This window comes from Hydra viridissima, unplaced genomic scaffold, assembly GCF_058129835.1.
Source record: "Hydra viridissima isolate aposymbiotic clone 2 unplaced genomic scaffold, HvirCarnegie_v1 scaffold_1, whole genome shotgun sequence".
In the NCBI taxonomy this organism is placed as follows: Eukaryota; Metazoa; Cnidaria; class Hydrozoa; order Anthoathecata; family Hydridae; genus Hydra; species Hydra viridissima.
The window spans coordinates 35,954,832-35,972,232 of record NW_028324300.1 but is presented as its reverse complement, the minus strand read 5'-3'; the positions used below and the strand labels follow the sequence as shown (position 1 = coordinate 35,972,232).

The 17,401-nt window shown below is 31.7% G+C and overlaps 1 pseudogene; it reads left to right on the top strand.

The window, feature by feature from the left end:
- Positions 1-13,845: 13,845 nt before the first annotated feature.
- On the top strand, positions 13,846-15,321 carry LOC145202142 (uncharacterized; annotated as a pseudogene).
- Positions 15,322-17,401: the final 2,080 nt, after the last annotated feature.

The window sequence follows — 17,401 nt, the reverse complement described above, 5'->3', positions numbered from 1 at the left end:
CCCCAACGTATTTGGGGAAATTAAAAAGGGGGTAAAATTCAACAAAAGCTATCCCATATTTCCTAAAATACTCAAAGAATAATTTAGATTCTGGTTCACATACTAACTTATATACAGATAAACAAACTCTGAAAATTTCATTAAAAAACAATTTATAGAAGCTGAGATATCTGCGTTTTAAGTCTGAATTATCATAAACAGAGAAAACTAACAAAATAAAATAAAAAAACTTAAAATGAACCTTTAGAATAACTTTCTCCTCCTTCCTGGTATTTTTCTTTATTAAAAAATCCTTTCCTTATTATTTAAATATTTCCTTGTAGCTCTTTTTTTTTTTTTTTTTTTTTTCTTCTTTACAGTATCTATTGATTTTTTTTTTTATATATTTTTTACTCTTTTACTATCAAATTCTAAAGTACGTTCAATAAAATATTTCCCTGGCGTTAAATGAAGATTCTTTAAGACATTAGCTAGAGCTAAAAATCTATCATTAAAGTTTACTACTGATGAAAATGTACCCATTTCCATCTTTTGAAACAAAAGTGTTTTTTGTACATTTCCGCCAGAGAATCTGATTAAATGCTTCGTTGGCATTTTGATTTGTGCCTTCCAAGCATCGCGACAAATGCTCATCACTACTCAAATAAATAAGAATCTTTTTAATTTCTTTTTTAACAACTTCAGGAATAAAAAAACTTTTAAATTGTATTTAGACAATCCTGATATTTTATCAACTTGATATTTTCACCATGAAATTGCAGATCTAGGACAAAACTGGTGCCTAACGTCAAGATTTTTAATGGCCGTAAAGTGCCAAAGATTTCTAAAACTGATTTCTTCATAGCATACGATCGGCCAAGATTTTGTCTGATTGCCATTCTTAAATAGTTTTGCATTTTGTTAATGAGTCTATCAGTCAATCTTCTCTTTCCACTTATATTTTTTCCATCAGCAAGTTTCATAGATTTCATATCACTGCGAAGCTTTCTCAATCTTGTTCAAGTCTCTTTTGTACATGTCCTATACATTCCAATTATTTTAAAGCTCGGTTTACACTATATCAGACCTTCAGTTTCTAATTTCTTAAGAAAGTTTTTATTATAAATTTTGATTAATAATTTTGGCCCCAAACAACCAAAAGCATTGTTGCTAAGGGTGTTGCTAAGGGAAAATTTTATGCATGTCTTTAAAATGAATAAATTTTAAAATAATTTAATTAAAAAATATGTGCAAAAGTATATATTTTCTGAATGAGCACAAATTTCTCTTTTAATGTACACCAAAAAAAAAAAATTTGATTTTTTAATATTTTTTACTAGACGACCACCTTAAACACAAATTTTCTTGCAAAACACCTGGTTCAGCCAGGATTTCATCATCAGCAGCAATACTTGTTGGAGCACTTAGACTCCCGAGACCAACGCGTTGCATATAAACAAGAATTTATCTTGTCCATATTAATTAAGAAAAACTATTTGCTTATTATAAACTTAATAGTAATATAAACTAATTAATATAAACTGATTATTAAGCGCTTATATTTATAAACTTGATTTTAACATATATAATTATAATGTAAAATACATAATATAAATGAAAGAACTTAAAAAAATTAACAATTACTTTGGCTTTCAATTATCTTTTGTATCAGGCTTTTCTTTTCTTCTTTTTATAATTTTTGTATTTCCTCATTTTTCCATTTCGAGTTTTTCCGTATTCCGTATTTTCGAGTTTTCTTTTACGTTTCGAAACGACTCACAGTGACTAAGGATGATCAAAAAACGACAAAAACTCAATAAAATTTGATGAAAATTGTAAACAAGCATATTATAGGTACAAGTAATTTTTTTTTTTGGTAAAAGAATTCAAATTTGTTAACAAAATTATTATTTTCCCACACCTTTGACGCGTATATTGCGTGTATACGCGTTCACGCGCGCGTATGATTTGGCTGCACGCGTAAGAAATAATTTCAACCAAAGTTTTAGTAAATGGTAATTCTGCTAGAAGCATGCAAATATCAAGTACATTAATCTACTTGATATTTGCATGCTTCTAGCAGAATTACCATTTATTTCAGCTGCCACTATTGGTATAGTTATACCATCTACATAAACACAGCTTTAGCAATAGTAATGGTAACTACTGAAATCAGAAAAAAAAATATTTATAGGATAGTATTCAACTTTTTCCACTAAAATACCGTGCAAGAAGGAGATAAATATGTGTCCAAGGGCTAAGTTTTTGATCATTTAATATTGTTTATCGCTGATGTCAGCATTCATTTTTAAATCAAGAGCTTGCTTTACACTCAAACTTGAAGGAAAGATTTGCTCCAAAGTGTCTTTAACTTTTTTGAATTTTTCTGTAAAAAATTCAAAAAAGTTAAAGACACTTTTGTACTTCTTGCAGAGACTAAAAATAGAGAAATAATATTCAACACCGAGTTCTTTTATTTTTCTCTTTTGCTTCGCTCTTCAAGAACCATCCATTGTTTATTGGGTTATCCAGAACCAAAGGGGCTTTTTTTATTGGTCAAAAGATTTTTTTGAAGCCATTGATATTCTTTTTCTATAAATGAATCATAATTTCTACAACATTGTTTTAGTTTTCTCTTCACTTTTGAAATAAATGTAGCCAAAGTAACCTTAACTTTGCTTTTGTTCTCTTTGCTCCTTCAGTTTTATTTGCATTCCTTCAGTTTTATTTGATTTCGTTAAGTAAATCCTTCTATAAGTCTAACTTATCCACTCCTAGTTCAAATTCAGTTTAAAATTTAAATCCTTCCGTAATCGTAATTTATCCACTCGTAATTCACGCATATTCGGGATAAGCTCTAATCTTTTTATTGTTCTTGTTTTCAAGAATTGTCAAGTTAATAAAATCATTAGTAAATATCAGAAATATTTTTGAGTGCTTTATATCATTTTTACTTTACACTGCTTTACATTTTAAGTTATTATTTCTTTGACAATTATCACACTAAGTTTCCTATAATGTATAAGTAAATAATGTTACTTGTATATTACAGGAAATATTGAAGTTGTTAAGTTAAGCTATTTAAAATATGTAGTACATCTCGAATAATTTTCATTTTTGAGATGATTTTTTGTTCACTTTTCTTATTGCACATAACATTTTAAAGGTTTTTATTTATGTTTTAAGTATATAATAACATATTTTAATTTAATTAATTTATGAAAAGTACATATAAAGTTTATGAAACGGATTTTTTAAGGGTATTTATTATTTGAGATTTACAATGAATTATATTAATTATATACGAATTATTTTAACGATTATAATGTAACTGAGATAAAATAAGCATTGCAAGAACTCCTCTACTCAAAGCAAACGAACCAAAAGTGAAAATCAAGTATAACATAATATTCCACACAAACGTCTAAGACTTCCTACCGCAATTTGAAACTCAAGGGACAATTTTCTTCGATAAAAGATGTAAACGCGAAGACTCGTCAACCTGCCGCATAAATAAAAGATGAATAGGCATCGCAACCGAAAAACAACCAGAAACTATAAAAGCTCAAAAAAAAAAAAAAAAGAAAGAAAGAAAAGAAAAACTGAAAAGAGAGACGGATTAAGAGGGATTAGAGCGACTGATTAGTACTGTCGTCTGTTTGGAAGGAGAGAAGAAGAAAAGAGATGAAGTTTTAAAGAGAAAATTTTAAGAAAGTTTTAAGAAGAATTTTAAAAAGCGAGAGATCTTTTTGATAAGAAAAATACTTGGATGAACAATCAGTTTTATGAGCAGTTTAATAAGCAGTTGAATAAAAGAAGAAAAGAAGAAGATTTTAATAATGATTTATGGAGAATAAACAAAAGATTTTATAACAGAAGCAATGTTTGTAATAAAAAGAAGATATAAAAAGAGGAGTAATTGATATAAACAGTATTAAATGCTGCAAGAAGCGTAAAAGAATATTATTTAAACATTACGAGTAAAAACACTAATAGAACGTTTATTAAGTTTTATCATATAACAGAGTATACTGAGGACGGCAAATAGAACCTTAGTCCTTTAACAATTAATCCTTGCCCATTCCTAACCAAATAATCCCTAAACCTCACCTTTTCTAACCTTTCCTAATACTGTGAGGGTGGCGTTTTTAATAATAAATTAGTTATTAAAAACGCCACCCTCACAGTATTAGTTTGTATGATGTGAAGACTAGTTATTATTCTGGAAGAAGCATTTGGATGCACAGTTGAACAAAAAGATATTGTACGATACTTCGTCGCATTGGTTTGACAAGGTTCTAACTAATCCGCGAAGAGTTTTACGAAACTTTTTGAATAAATATCCAGGAATAAAAGTTTCATGTTTTTTCTTCAGGAGGTACTTTAAAGAAAATTTTAATTTACGCTTTGGCCGCACAAAACAGATGCTTGCAGTAAATTAAAAGAATTAGGCTGCAAAATTAAGTTAACTGTACTGAATGAAAATTCTAAAAAGGCTGCTGCCGCAGATTCAATGGTGTGCTGCAGGAGAGCCCAAAAATTTTACCTGGAAATGATAGCATCAAAAAAATAAATAAATGATTTAACTGTTTTATTATCTTTGACTTATGCAAAATTTGCCACTTCCAATCATTCCTATTAAGGAAATATTTTACATGAGGCAGCAATAGGTTTTTATCTTTTGCATCCATTATGTTAAAAACGATAGAGCAAATTTCTACATATACCCTGAAGGACATGGGAGAAAGTCTCCAGACGAAGTGTACACATTTTCGCTTGATTATATGACAAACCTATTACCACCAACAGTAAAGAACCTTATTTTATTAAGCGATTCATGTGGCGGACAAAACAAAAATCAAACATTAATAAGATTCTTAAGGAATTTGTCAGCAAACAAGGTCTTTGAAAACGTCACGCATTTTTTTCCAATCAGGGGTCATTCTTTTTAACCCTGGATCATTTTCTTAAGAATGATCGAGACTTTGGAAACATGAAAAGGTTGATCCGTTGATTCGATTGAATTTACACTCATCAACATGCGGAGCTCATCACGAGAGCAAGTAAACTGAATAAATTTTCTGTTAAGATGATCAACGTCACAGATATTCTCTCCTTTAAGTCAAAAATGCATTAAAAAAAAACAAAGAAACTCTGATGAAACTTCGAGAAGAGGCATCCCCAAGAATCAAAGAATTCCCTTCCAAATATCAAAATTTTTCCTGTATGACTAAAAAGCGACCAATGTGAGGAAAATACAAACAAGGGAATGTATAAATGGTTTTACCATAAATAGTTTTAGTTGGGCCGATTTTCCCAAAACTCTTCCTGCTTTGCGAATAGAAAAGGCCGTCAGACAAAGTACCTATAAATACAAAAAAGCGTTTTAAATGTCTTTGTTAGAATCACGATATTTTAATTTCGTTGGAGAAGATGCGTTGAACATTTTAAATTCAATGTTGCTGATTGTTGACTGATTGTTGCTGATCAAACAAAATGTAACACAATGTTAAAAATTTTTAAAAAATTTTTTGCCCACACTAAAGATTTTTTATTGCTTAACAATTAATTTTCTCTGCTAATTCCAAAAATGTAAAAATTTTTTTCTGTATCATCGACCGTTTCAAAGTTAAAAGGTTTTTAGCGCCAACCGGCACATGAGCACCCATAGGTCGTCGGTACCTCACAAAACATTTCACAGAAGGTTGTTAGTGTACATCACTCGCAGCCTAGAATTGGATTAGGAAAGAAAAGTATTGGGTTACAAGACAAAAAGTAATACTTATATTTTTGATGGAAAAAGGCATAATTAATAGGTACTTTTAATACGAGGTTTTCCGTTTCCACATCGTAAAATCTTTCATAAAACTTATAAAAAAATATTTCGCATGCCTATTATTAAATAGATTTAATTTTTGCGCTCAAGATCAAAATAAATTGTTAAGCTACTCTAAATGCGTTTCTGACACGCATTGTATAATCATTTGTGCCTACTAAATCCTATTCTTCTCATAATGGCTTCTAAAGGATGTTGAAATCCTCCTGATATCTTTTGCTATGCATGAGGATATTGGAAAAAGTAGGTATTACATAAAATTGTTAAAAGTATATTGTTGATAGCGTACGAAAAATATTTTGGAATGCCCATGGGTGATCAGGGACAAACCATGTGATACGTGGAACCTGACAAGCTACTCTAGCGGAATGGCTACGAAGTAGAAAAAAGTAATTGCCTTTCGCCGTTCCCAGAGTATGGAGAGAGCAGAAGAACCATCATGATGACTGTTAATTTTGTATGATTGGTATTACGAAGTACAGAAAAGCTATAGGAAGAAAAGCTCTTTAATACCTAGACATACCATCATCGATATCACCTGACTCTAGCGATGACAGCCTACAAGTATTGCGACCACCACAAAATGTAAGTATACTTCTCATTATACTCTCCAAAAGTCTTACATTTACTTTAATTAAACATGAAGTAATTACTATGCATCTATCTTTTAATGAAGTTTGAACACAACTGCTTTTTACAACTATGTTGAAGTTGCTATATGTTCTTTCGTTCTTTTACGAAAGAAATTGCGATGAATATTTCATTTCAAGAGCCAGCAAGTAACAGTAGCGAAGACACAGAGAAAGCTTTTGTAGCAATAACGACTTTTCAGCCTCACTTTCGTGAGTGAGCGAGATGATTTAATTAGAGATTTAGGTCTTACTAGATCAAGAGCTAAATAGTTTTTTTTAAATATAAATCATTTAAAGAATAAGTTATTATTTCTCAAAAAAGTAATAATAAAACTTTAAGTAATTTTTACTTATGGAAAAAAATCAAAAACTTTCTTTCAACGTTTAAAATGGGAGATAGAACAAAATAATTCTAACCTGACGGAATGCATCAGAAATTCGAGAATCAAAAACATATAATGGAAAAGCAGTTAACTATTCAAAAAGAAGCAGAACAAGCCTCATTGAGAAAACTTCAAAGCAAAAAAGAATGGTATCTAAAGAAACTAAAAATGAAAGAAATATTGCGAAAATCACTTAGAAACGAAAACGAAGCTACCCGACAATCCGTCAAGCTTCAAAAGTATACAGTCATAAAACTTAATAGCAATTATAAAGATTTTGGAATCAATTAACGGTAGAAGTCGACAACTTAATCATATCAAACATCAGCAAATTCAACTACTTACTGAATTTCGTCGAAGGAAAGCCTAGAGAGGACATACTTGGTTTACCACATTCGTTGGAGGGATACAATGAAGCTAAACGCATATTACAAGAAACTTACGGAAAAAATATTTGGGTTCACAAAGCATTGATTTAAGATTAGGAAGAATTGACGGTTATACACAGCAGGCACATGATCAAAGAAGTTCACGATTTTTACAGCAAGCTTGCGAGATTGTACGAACATTGAAAACTATGCAGAAACTGCAAACGGCTCAATCATTCGTGAATTCATTGATGGATAAACTTGGACCAGTTCGTGAAATACTCAGACAAAATGATGATGGATGGGACGAATGGGGACTGGAGCAACTTGTCGAAAAGTTGCAAATTTAGATTGAAAGGAATCCGTTAAACTCAACTTTTAACCCAAGCGACGAACAAATAAAGGGCGATAAAAAGAACACAAATGTGCAGTCAAGGTCCTATAAACATCGAAGCACTACATTCAAACAATACATTGGCGGTCTTTATGACAAAGAAATCATGGCAACTATTTGTAAGCAAAGATGCATCTATTGTGGATTACATAATCACAAAAGTGAAGATTCTACAAAAGTGCTAACTTTTGCAAGACGCAGGGAGATTTTAACAACCAAAAGATTGTTACAACTGGATTGGTTACGGATACTTGGCGGTAAATTGTAAATCAAGAGAATGTAGAAAGTGCAACAAAAAACATCACACGTCCATTTGTCAAGATGGCAACGCAACGACGGACAGTAAAATGGAAAATAAAAAAGAAACCATGGCAGCGGTGCTAAATGCAAGTACAACTATTCACCCAAGATTGATTGCAAAAGTAAATAGCGAAAAAGCAAGAATAATGTTGGATACGTGTGCTGGAAGTTCCTTTACATTTACGAACTTGATAATAAAACTAAAGCTGAAACCTACACGAAAGGAATATAAAAGTATTGAAAAGCTATATGGAAATATATAACGTGACGATAGAATCAACAACGATACCGGAATTTAGCACCAACGGAGAAAAGGAAACACTCACCTTTTTACCCAATCCGATGATCAAGGATGTTAAGAAGCATTTTGCAAAACTGAGGAGAATGAAATTTAGCGATGATGAATGAAGTGACAAACTTTAACCTGTTCACATCATACTCGGTGCGGCTGATTATCAGCGAATTAAAACCACGGAACCGGTAGTTCTTGGAAAAATTCCAGAAAAAGATCCAGGAGCCGAACTAACTGTGTTGGGATGGAATCTTTCTGGAAGACGAACACAATTGAGTTCTGGTATTGAGAAAAGTTTCTTTTTGAATACTGGTCGTGATGAGTTCGAGCAAATGTGTAGTTAAGAAGTACTTGGATTATCAGACACAAACAGCGAGTCAATGTTCCACCATGACTTCGGCCAAATACTGCATCAAACCGACGAAGGTTACAATGAAACCAGAATGCCGAGGAAAAAGGGTATTGTTCAACTGCCAAACAACAGAAATCTGCGTTCCTCATCAAGCAGTATTCACTGCGTTCCTCATCAAGCAGTAATCAAAGAAAATGCCGAGTCAACGAAAATGAGAATTGTTTATGATTGTTCAGCCAGGAAAGACGCTCAATCATCTTCATTAAATGACTGCACTATGGGATAAAATAATAAAAATTTATCACAAAAATCTAAAATGACAACTTTGTAATTTTCAATTTAGACATGATTTTTTATTAACTAGTGATTATAGAAATTTGTAGCTAAACGAATTTTGAAAATATCTCTCACGGTATTGATATTGTAGGTTATCTTAATTGATATTTATTAATAAATAAAAAAAAATAAAAATTTCTGATATTTTCCTGCAAAGAATTTTCGCAAACAAGTAGAAGCTTTTCCCACAACACATACTTATTAGTTACAAATGTGGTTCTTAGAAATTGATTGCAACTAATCAGATCTATATTTCTCCACGTATAAAACATTTTAAGAAATATTTAGAGATACGGAATTTGGGGTTATTACCATATTTTTGGTTTTACAAGGCCCGCATTCTCCATAGTATCAAAAAGTATCAATTATTTTGGTACCAAATGAAAGGTGAACATTCCGGGTTTCAAAAAGGTTAAGGTTATATACCCTTCAAAATCCCCGTATGAGAGTTATAGAATTTCAAACTGAATGATGGAACTTCACAAAAACCTCAATATGAGGGGGGTGTAAACTTAATAAGTAATTAAAGCCGATCAAAAAGAGATTATTGAATCAAATTTGAAATTTGTCAATGAATATAAATAAAGTTTAAAATTAAAAAAAATAATAACAAATTTGACTGATTGCCCACATATTTGGGGCTGGGGGGCTAACGTTTTGGGGTGTTTGTTGTTCCCAGTCTCCAATCAACGCAATTTTTTGCGTAGCATCCTCATTCCTTATATATATGAACATACTTAAATATGGAGTTTTCTTTATGTTTCAAAGTTGCTTAGCTCAAACAACAAAAAAAGTTGTCTACGACCTTGCTAATACATACATGTGATCAACTTTATAATTTGCATTAAATATTATTTCTGAAAGCTTACATGCACAAAATATTTGTTTAAGTATAACTAGTTTTTAAATAAAATTAAGTCATTATGCGTTTAGGGTAGAATTCTTGGTAATGTTTGCATATGTAGTCACGCGTATAGTAAAGGTCAGTAAAGTATGAGTAAGCAGTAAAATATCTTGTGACATTTATTATCACTTAAATTCATCTAAACCGATTTTATTAAAGGATCATATAATTAATTTTTATTGCACATTTCATAAAAGTCATTAATGATGACCGAAAATAGTGAAAATACAGCTGCAATCAGTTTGTTGAAATTTGAGTTTGGAAAATTGTTATTTAAAGAAAATTTTGAAATCAGTTTTTCAAAATGCATTACAAAGATGGAATCATTTTACAATAAAAAATTAACTGAAAGTGGAATTACAGCATAAAAAGAAGATTTGAATAATCTTAAAAGTAATTTCTCACAACATTTGAGATTAAGGAATTATGATTCTACAAATCTAATGCGCCATCATCCCACTTACTCTGAACAATTTGTGATCTCTCCTGAGTATTTTGTTCAACCATGCCAAACATCACCATTAAGAAAAAGAGGACGACTATCAAAATCATTAGAAGAATTGTGCGAAAGGAGGCAATATCAGGCGGCAACTCAAACAGCCGAAGATTCTGAAAACTGCATTTATGTATTACTAAAAGCTGTTCAAACAGCATCATAAAGAAAAGGATGTAAATTCCTGAAACAATTGATTAAGATAGTCATCGATAATATTGATAATGCAGAGGAGCTTCTTAGTAAAATCACATAAAGTACACAGAAACCAATTAAGATGACGCCAGATGATACATTAAATCTTCTTATTGATAATTCATAATCGAAAAATACATACCAAAATTTACGAGTTGAAATGAAAAGTAGAAATGCCAACATCATTCCAACATATTTTGAAGTCTCTCAAGCAAAGAAGAAATGTCGTCCAGATGAAATTCAATCATCTGATGTGATAGTGTTAACTTCAATAAAATCAGTATCTTGTCACACAATTTCGAGGATTGTACTATTAGAAGAAGATCAAATTGTGAATTATAAGAAGAAGATGAATAAAAGTGTTATTAATGCTGAAATGATCTTCGTATACGGTGCTGATGGAACAACTGGTCAAATTGAATATCACCAGGCGTCATCATCTGGTTTATTAATAGATGACCACTTATTATTTACAGTTACCATGACACCATTACAGCTAAGAAGTAAGCTAGATGGAGAAATTTTATGGAAAGATCCTACTACTCAATCTTTTCGGTTTGTGCGCCCCCTGTCTCTGGAATTTACTAAAGAAACAATGGAACATGTTAAGGTAACCTTCCAACAAATTGAAGAGGACATCAAAAACATAGCTCCATATCAAACAGATACAGATGGAGAAGAGTTGCAAGTTAATATTTCATCGTTGTTCTTTCCGACTTTAGTTGATGGGAAAATTTTAAATTTTTTACTTGACAATAAATTTTCCCAAAGCTGCCCCATTTGTAAATCAACACCAAAGCATTTTAACAACTTGCTAAACTTTGATAATGATCAATTTAAGCCTAAAGGTGATTCGTCCCTTATTTATGGTTGCCAGCCTTTGCATGCTACCATCAACACTCTCAATTGCTTGCCTAATTTATCATACAGAAAAAAGTTAGAATTATGGCAAGTTAAAGGTGAGGAAAATAAAAAAGCTTTAGCTGAAGAGAAGGACAGAGTTCGACATAAAGTAGAGGACTTCTTTAAGATCAAAATTGATAGACCATGTCAAGGCGGACAGGGTAATACAACAACTGGTAATTTATGTCGGAGACTTTTCAGTAAACCTCATGATCTCGCTAAAATTTTAGAACTAGATGATGAACTTGTATCAAATTTAAGCGCCATTCTAGCTGCCCTTAATTGTCACGAACATTTGGACTTTGAAAAATTTGGGTCCTTCTACCATGATACATATTCCTTATTTATTAGTAAGTATAAATGGTTCAACATGCCTGCCCCTCTTCATAAAATTCTTTGTCATTCAAAAAACATTATTATAACACTACCATTATCACCTGGATTTTTTGGTGAAGAGGGAGCTGAATCTTGTAATAAGTACTATAGGCAGAATCAAAGATATCATTCTCAAAAGTTTTCTCGTAAAAGTAATTTGCTCGATGTATTTAATCGAGCATTAGATTTATCGGACCCTATAGTGTCTTCAGCAAAACTGGATGTGAGAATGAAAAGGATTAAACATCAAGTATCAGAAGCTGTCAAAAATTTCCTATTATTTAACATTATGAACAAGAAGCTGATTGGGACACTACAACTGAGGAATCAAATTTCATGGATTTAAATGAATGTTCTCTTATTGACTATTTTGAAGACATAGACTTAGGTATTTAGCAGTAAGTTTTGCATATTTATTAATTATTAAATAACTGCAATATCTACCTACCTATAATATCTTATAATACAGGGTGGCCCATAATTAGTGTCCCATCTTAAAAAAGCAATTCCTTGAAAACTAGGGATGGAAAACACATAAAACTTTTTGATAAACAATTTATTAACAATATCAAATAAAATTTAAAGATTTTTTTCGAAATGTCGACCATCGGCTTTCACACAAGCTTCAAGACGCTTTGGAAAGTCATCTACGGTGGCACGAAAGTAGGCGGGTGAAAGCGAATCCCATGCTTTTTGAAGCGCTTTCTTCAGAGAATCAATCGTTTTATGCGGTTTTTTGCACGCTTCAGCTTCCAGAACACTCCACACTGAGTAATCCATTGGATTGCAGTCGGGACTACTTGGAGGCCACTCATTGTGCTTGATGAAATCGGGGGTGTTTCGGCCGAGCCAATCTTGCACAATTTTGGCTTTGTGGGCTGCAGCACTATCCTGCATGAGTGTCCAACAATGTCTACGAAGCTCCTTTTGACTCCATGGAAGTATTTCTTTGATCAAAACGTCATTCAGATAGTTTTGGGCTTTTACTTTAACGCCTTGTTGAACAAAAATCAATGGTGTCTTCTTGGTGGCACTGATACCCGCGAACACCATTACTGAAAGAGGATGTGCTGCCTTTTGTATTGTGATATTAGGCTTTGAGGAAGCGTAGACACGATCATTCTGCACATTGTGATGTTGTTGAACTGTAAAAATCTTCTCGTCTGTGAAAACGATGTTGAGATGAGCGTTGTTGGCGAAACGGGCGAGGAGATCCTTGCAGCGATCCTTGCGCTTCTGCTTTGATGCCTGAGACAAAAGCTGTGCAGGATTTTTCTTGTAAGCTGTCAAATTTAGATAATCCTTGGTAATTCTTCCAAGAGAACTTCGAGAAATTTGGAGCTGTTTGGCCATTTGTCGCATACTGCGTTCTGGGTTGCGGCGCACCCGTTCACGAACTTGCTTGATTTTTGCATCAGTCACCACGGAGCGCTTTCTTCCTTTGCGTGGACGATCTGACATTGTTCTCAATGCTTTGAAGCGTTGAATTGTTCTATAAACAAGCTTTCGCGGCACTTTGAGTCTAGTCTGGATGTCGCGTGCTGAAACTCCTTTCTCATGAAAATCAATAATACTTTACCGATATGGTGATGGTCTTGTCATTGCTAAAAAAACAAGTAAAGTGAGTGAAGGCAGCAGTAAATAGATCAAAATATATAATAATATCAAAAACCAAAGCAAAATTAATAGTTTTCCATCCCTAGTTTTCAAGGAATTGCTTTTTTAAGATGGGACACTAATTATGGGCCACCCTGTATAATTCTTTATGCTATTATAAAAAACCCAAACTATTTTTCATTTACTTTTTATTGAGAATATTTCAAAAAATTGAAAATTGGATGGAGTTATGCAGAAAGGAACCAACCCACAAAGTCCTTTGTTAGGACAAAAAACAATAGAAGATTTCGTAATTAAGCGGCAATTATGTATCACGTGATGTAATGTTTTTCTCGGGAGGGCAAAAATGTAAACAAACCAGTTATAAACACATATAAATATAAAAACAAACAAGTAAATAATTAAACACATCAGGTATAAAATTTTGAAAATGATATAAATTTTCAAAAATAAATGCAATTAAAACAAGAGTAAAGAGAAATCTAGTAAAGAATATTTTATTTGTACAACTTAAAGTCAATAAAATAGAATAAGATATGAACAGATAGTAAAGTTAAGTTGTGCTTATTAAAGCTTATGCCCACTTATGAAAACCCTACTCCTACTCTGTTTTTGACACACACTATGAATGTTCAATGTACTCCTGAAAAAAAAAAAATCATGACCTCCTCCAAAAATCAGAACAAGATCTCTTAGAAAACCAATTTCTACAAATATTCTGGAATCTATTACTTCTAACTGAGATACACTTACAGCTGAAGAATTATCTGATCTTATGGTTATTTTTTCCTATGAAGAAAATCCCATCTTAGTTGAAGATAGTGCACATGAAAATGGTGGTACAGTTACAGAAAAATTGTTAAACCATATCTCCACTTCTCCAAAAGAAAAAGAGACTGAAAATCCAACTTTGTTTGAGATTAAAGCAAGTTATAGTGGTAAAAATGATACAAAGCCTATTCTATTACCAACATATGTTGCTTTACAGTTTTGTCATATTACTAGGGATTCGGATTATCAACTTTTACCGGTTTACAAAATGCAAAAATGTTTTAAAGTGTTTTTAATTATGTCTAGCACAAAGCGGCAGTTATGAAGTATTGGGATGGAAATAAGAAGACAAATCAATTACGAAAAACTTTGTCTAGTGTTGAATCTGTTGAGCTACTACTTCTAACACAAGATTATAATATTGATGTTAATTTATTTCCTATGAGAAAAAGTGGTCCTAAAAGAAAAATCTCACTGGAACAGGAATTTCTGTTAGTTATGATGAGATTACGCCTGGGTCTTTTGATTGAAGACTTAGCCTTCCGCTTTTGTATATCAGCTGGAACAGTATCCCAAATTATTATTACATGGGTCATACTATTATCTAAAGAATTGGAGAGTTTGATTTTGTGGCCTTGCAGGAATACAATTCGGGGAACTATGCCAAACTGTTTTAAACGATTATATCCAAAAGTGAGAACAATTATAGATTGTTCTGAAATATTTTTTGAAACATCAAGTGCCCTTGATGTTCAAGCTTGTATGTGGAGTGACTATAAACATCATGCAACAGTCAAATTTTTAATAGCAATAACTCCAAATGGAGCAATTTCATGGCTGTCTCCCCTATATGGTGGACGTGCCTCTGACATTTTTATTGTCAGAAATAGTGGTTTCCTTGATATACTTGAGCCTTATGACCAAGTTATGGCAGATCGTGGCTTTAAAATTAAGACAGACCTTGCATATAAACAATGTACACTTTGTATACTTCCAAGTGCTTGTAAAGGAATACAAATGTCAAAAGAAAAAGTTCAAGAAACATCAAACATTGCTAATGTACGTATTTATGTGGAGCAGGCAATAAAAAGGATGAAACACTTCCATATTTTAAAAATAACACAGCCATTACTATACCTACCAATTATGAATAATATACGTGTGTGTGCTGCTATATCAAACTTGAGATAGCCATTAGTTTCTAAATAGTCTATTAAAAAAAATCAAGTTTACTGAATATTCTATTTTCTTTTATAATATAACAACCAGGGGAGTAGAAATTTTTATCCTGATCAAATAAATGGGATGTCTTAATATAGGGACCGATTATTTTAAAATAAACTCAAAAATTTTTAGAATGGTTGCCTAATGTTCTTGAACTTTTAAGGACTGTTTACACTAAAAGTTTTTATTATTATCAGTTAGATACAGTATTGCATTATTTTTATCAATTAGATACATTCTTAAGCTCAGGATGGTGGGAATTTTTTTCAAAAGTTAATAATCTCCCCCACTTCCCTGTATTAAACCTGAGATTATGTATATATGATCTATATATAATAAATATAAGTTTATATTTTAAATATAATTGTAAATAAAAGTTAATTAAAACCATAATAAAACTCATTAACTTTCATATTAATCTCAAAGCCTCAAGGTTTTAAAAGAAGGAATTAAACATAATAACTGATAAGAAGGAATTAAACATAATGATTGATTTCATATATATCATGTAACACATGTAAAGACATGTTATTGAAGATTAAAACTTAACACAAAGTAGACATAGAGCACATTTAACAAATCCAGTCTTGATCTACTGTTAATTCATAGTCTTCTTTTTTTAAATTTTGACAAGAACAGTGGAACCAAGCGCAACATATTTCACATTGAATACTGCTACATTCATTAAATTCATTAGCACTGATTTCTGGCTCTTCAAGTATTAGTTTATCGCAATTTCCACAAAATGTTATAGGTTTTAATAGTAACAATGCTGGAGAAACATATGTTTTGAAAAAATATCTAAATTTGTTTTCACCTTATCCCAGAGCTCTTGATCAAATTTCACTACTTCAACAAATAAGTCTTTAAGTGTCCAAACAATAAAATATGCTGACTTGCAATTTGTGATAGCCATTTGAGAATTAATCTGTGTGTAATATTTATAATTCTTATTTAATGATATCTGATCATTTTTTATTGTAAAAAAATCACATTCATTAGCTCCTTCTTTAATTGTTTTATTAAAAATTTTAAAAGGACATTTAACTTCCAAACAAACCCTTCCATGGCATTTGCATACTATAAATCTGTCTGGGGAACAAGTGATATAAGGTCTTTCATAAAAAATAAAGAGACCACTTTTTTCAATTTTCAAATCAGTGTGTTTTGATACATGCTCTGCATAAAATTTTTTTATAGCACTTTGCTCATGATCAATTCCCCATTTGGTAGAAGCAGTGATAAATTTTTCTTTATTTGGTTATAAAATATCAGCAACAAGAGGAGTTGTTTTAGGCTTCTTAGAACTGGGATTTTTAGAAAGGGTGTTAACTTTGGTGTATGTACTATGATGTTTGGATGCAGTTATCCTCCCCTTTCTCATTTGAAACCAGGTATTGCTTTTGGCTTGATCTCTTGTATTATATTCTACATTTTTAATTGTTTCCTGGGTCAAAACCATTTTTTCTAAAAATATTTTGCTCAAAGTTGTTTCATCAGTGATAGGATGGTCAGAAAGTATTTTAAAAGATAATTCCTCAAGATCAGGATTACTTTCGAAATTTTCATCAGATTTTTTAATTTTTGATTTAAATATTACAGCAGAAGGCTCAGATTTATAAATATTGTTTAAAAAAGTCTCAAATGAATGTTCATTAAAGTCACGATGGCTTTCAATTCTAGGATCAAATTCTTGCAATGCTTTCATTTGTGTGTTTTCCTTCTCATTGTTATCTGCTACATTATTTGCTACTCTTTTTCTAACAACTAGGTCAGTTATTAAACATGGATTGATATATTTTCGAGAAGATTTATTCCAGACACAGGCTTGTTCAGAGCATGTTGGATTACACCAACCTTTGTTATTAGCATATTCCATTTTATAAAGGGTGGCAATGACATGGTTACAAACTTCAAAAGCTCCAGCCATACACGAACACCAAGCAGAAACTATGTTGTTATTACTAAAGGCAATCCAAAGTTTTCTTATTTTATTACTTTTTGCGAACCACGCACTTCGGAATATGCAAACAAAACATCTTTTTTA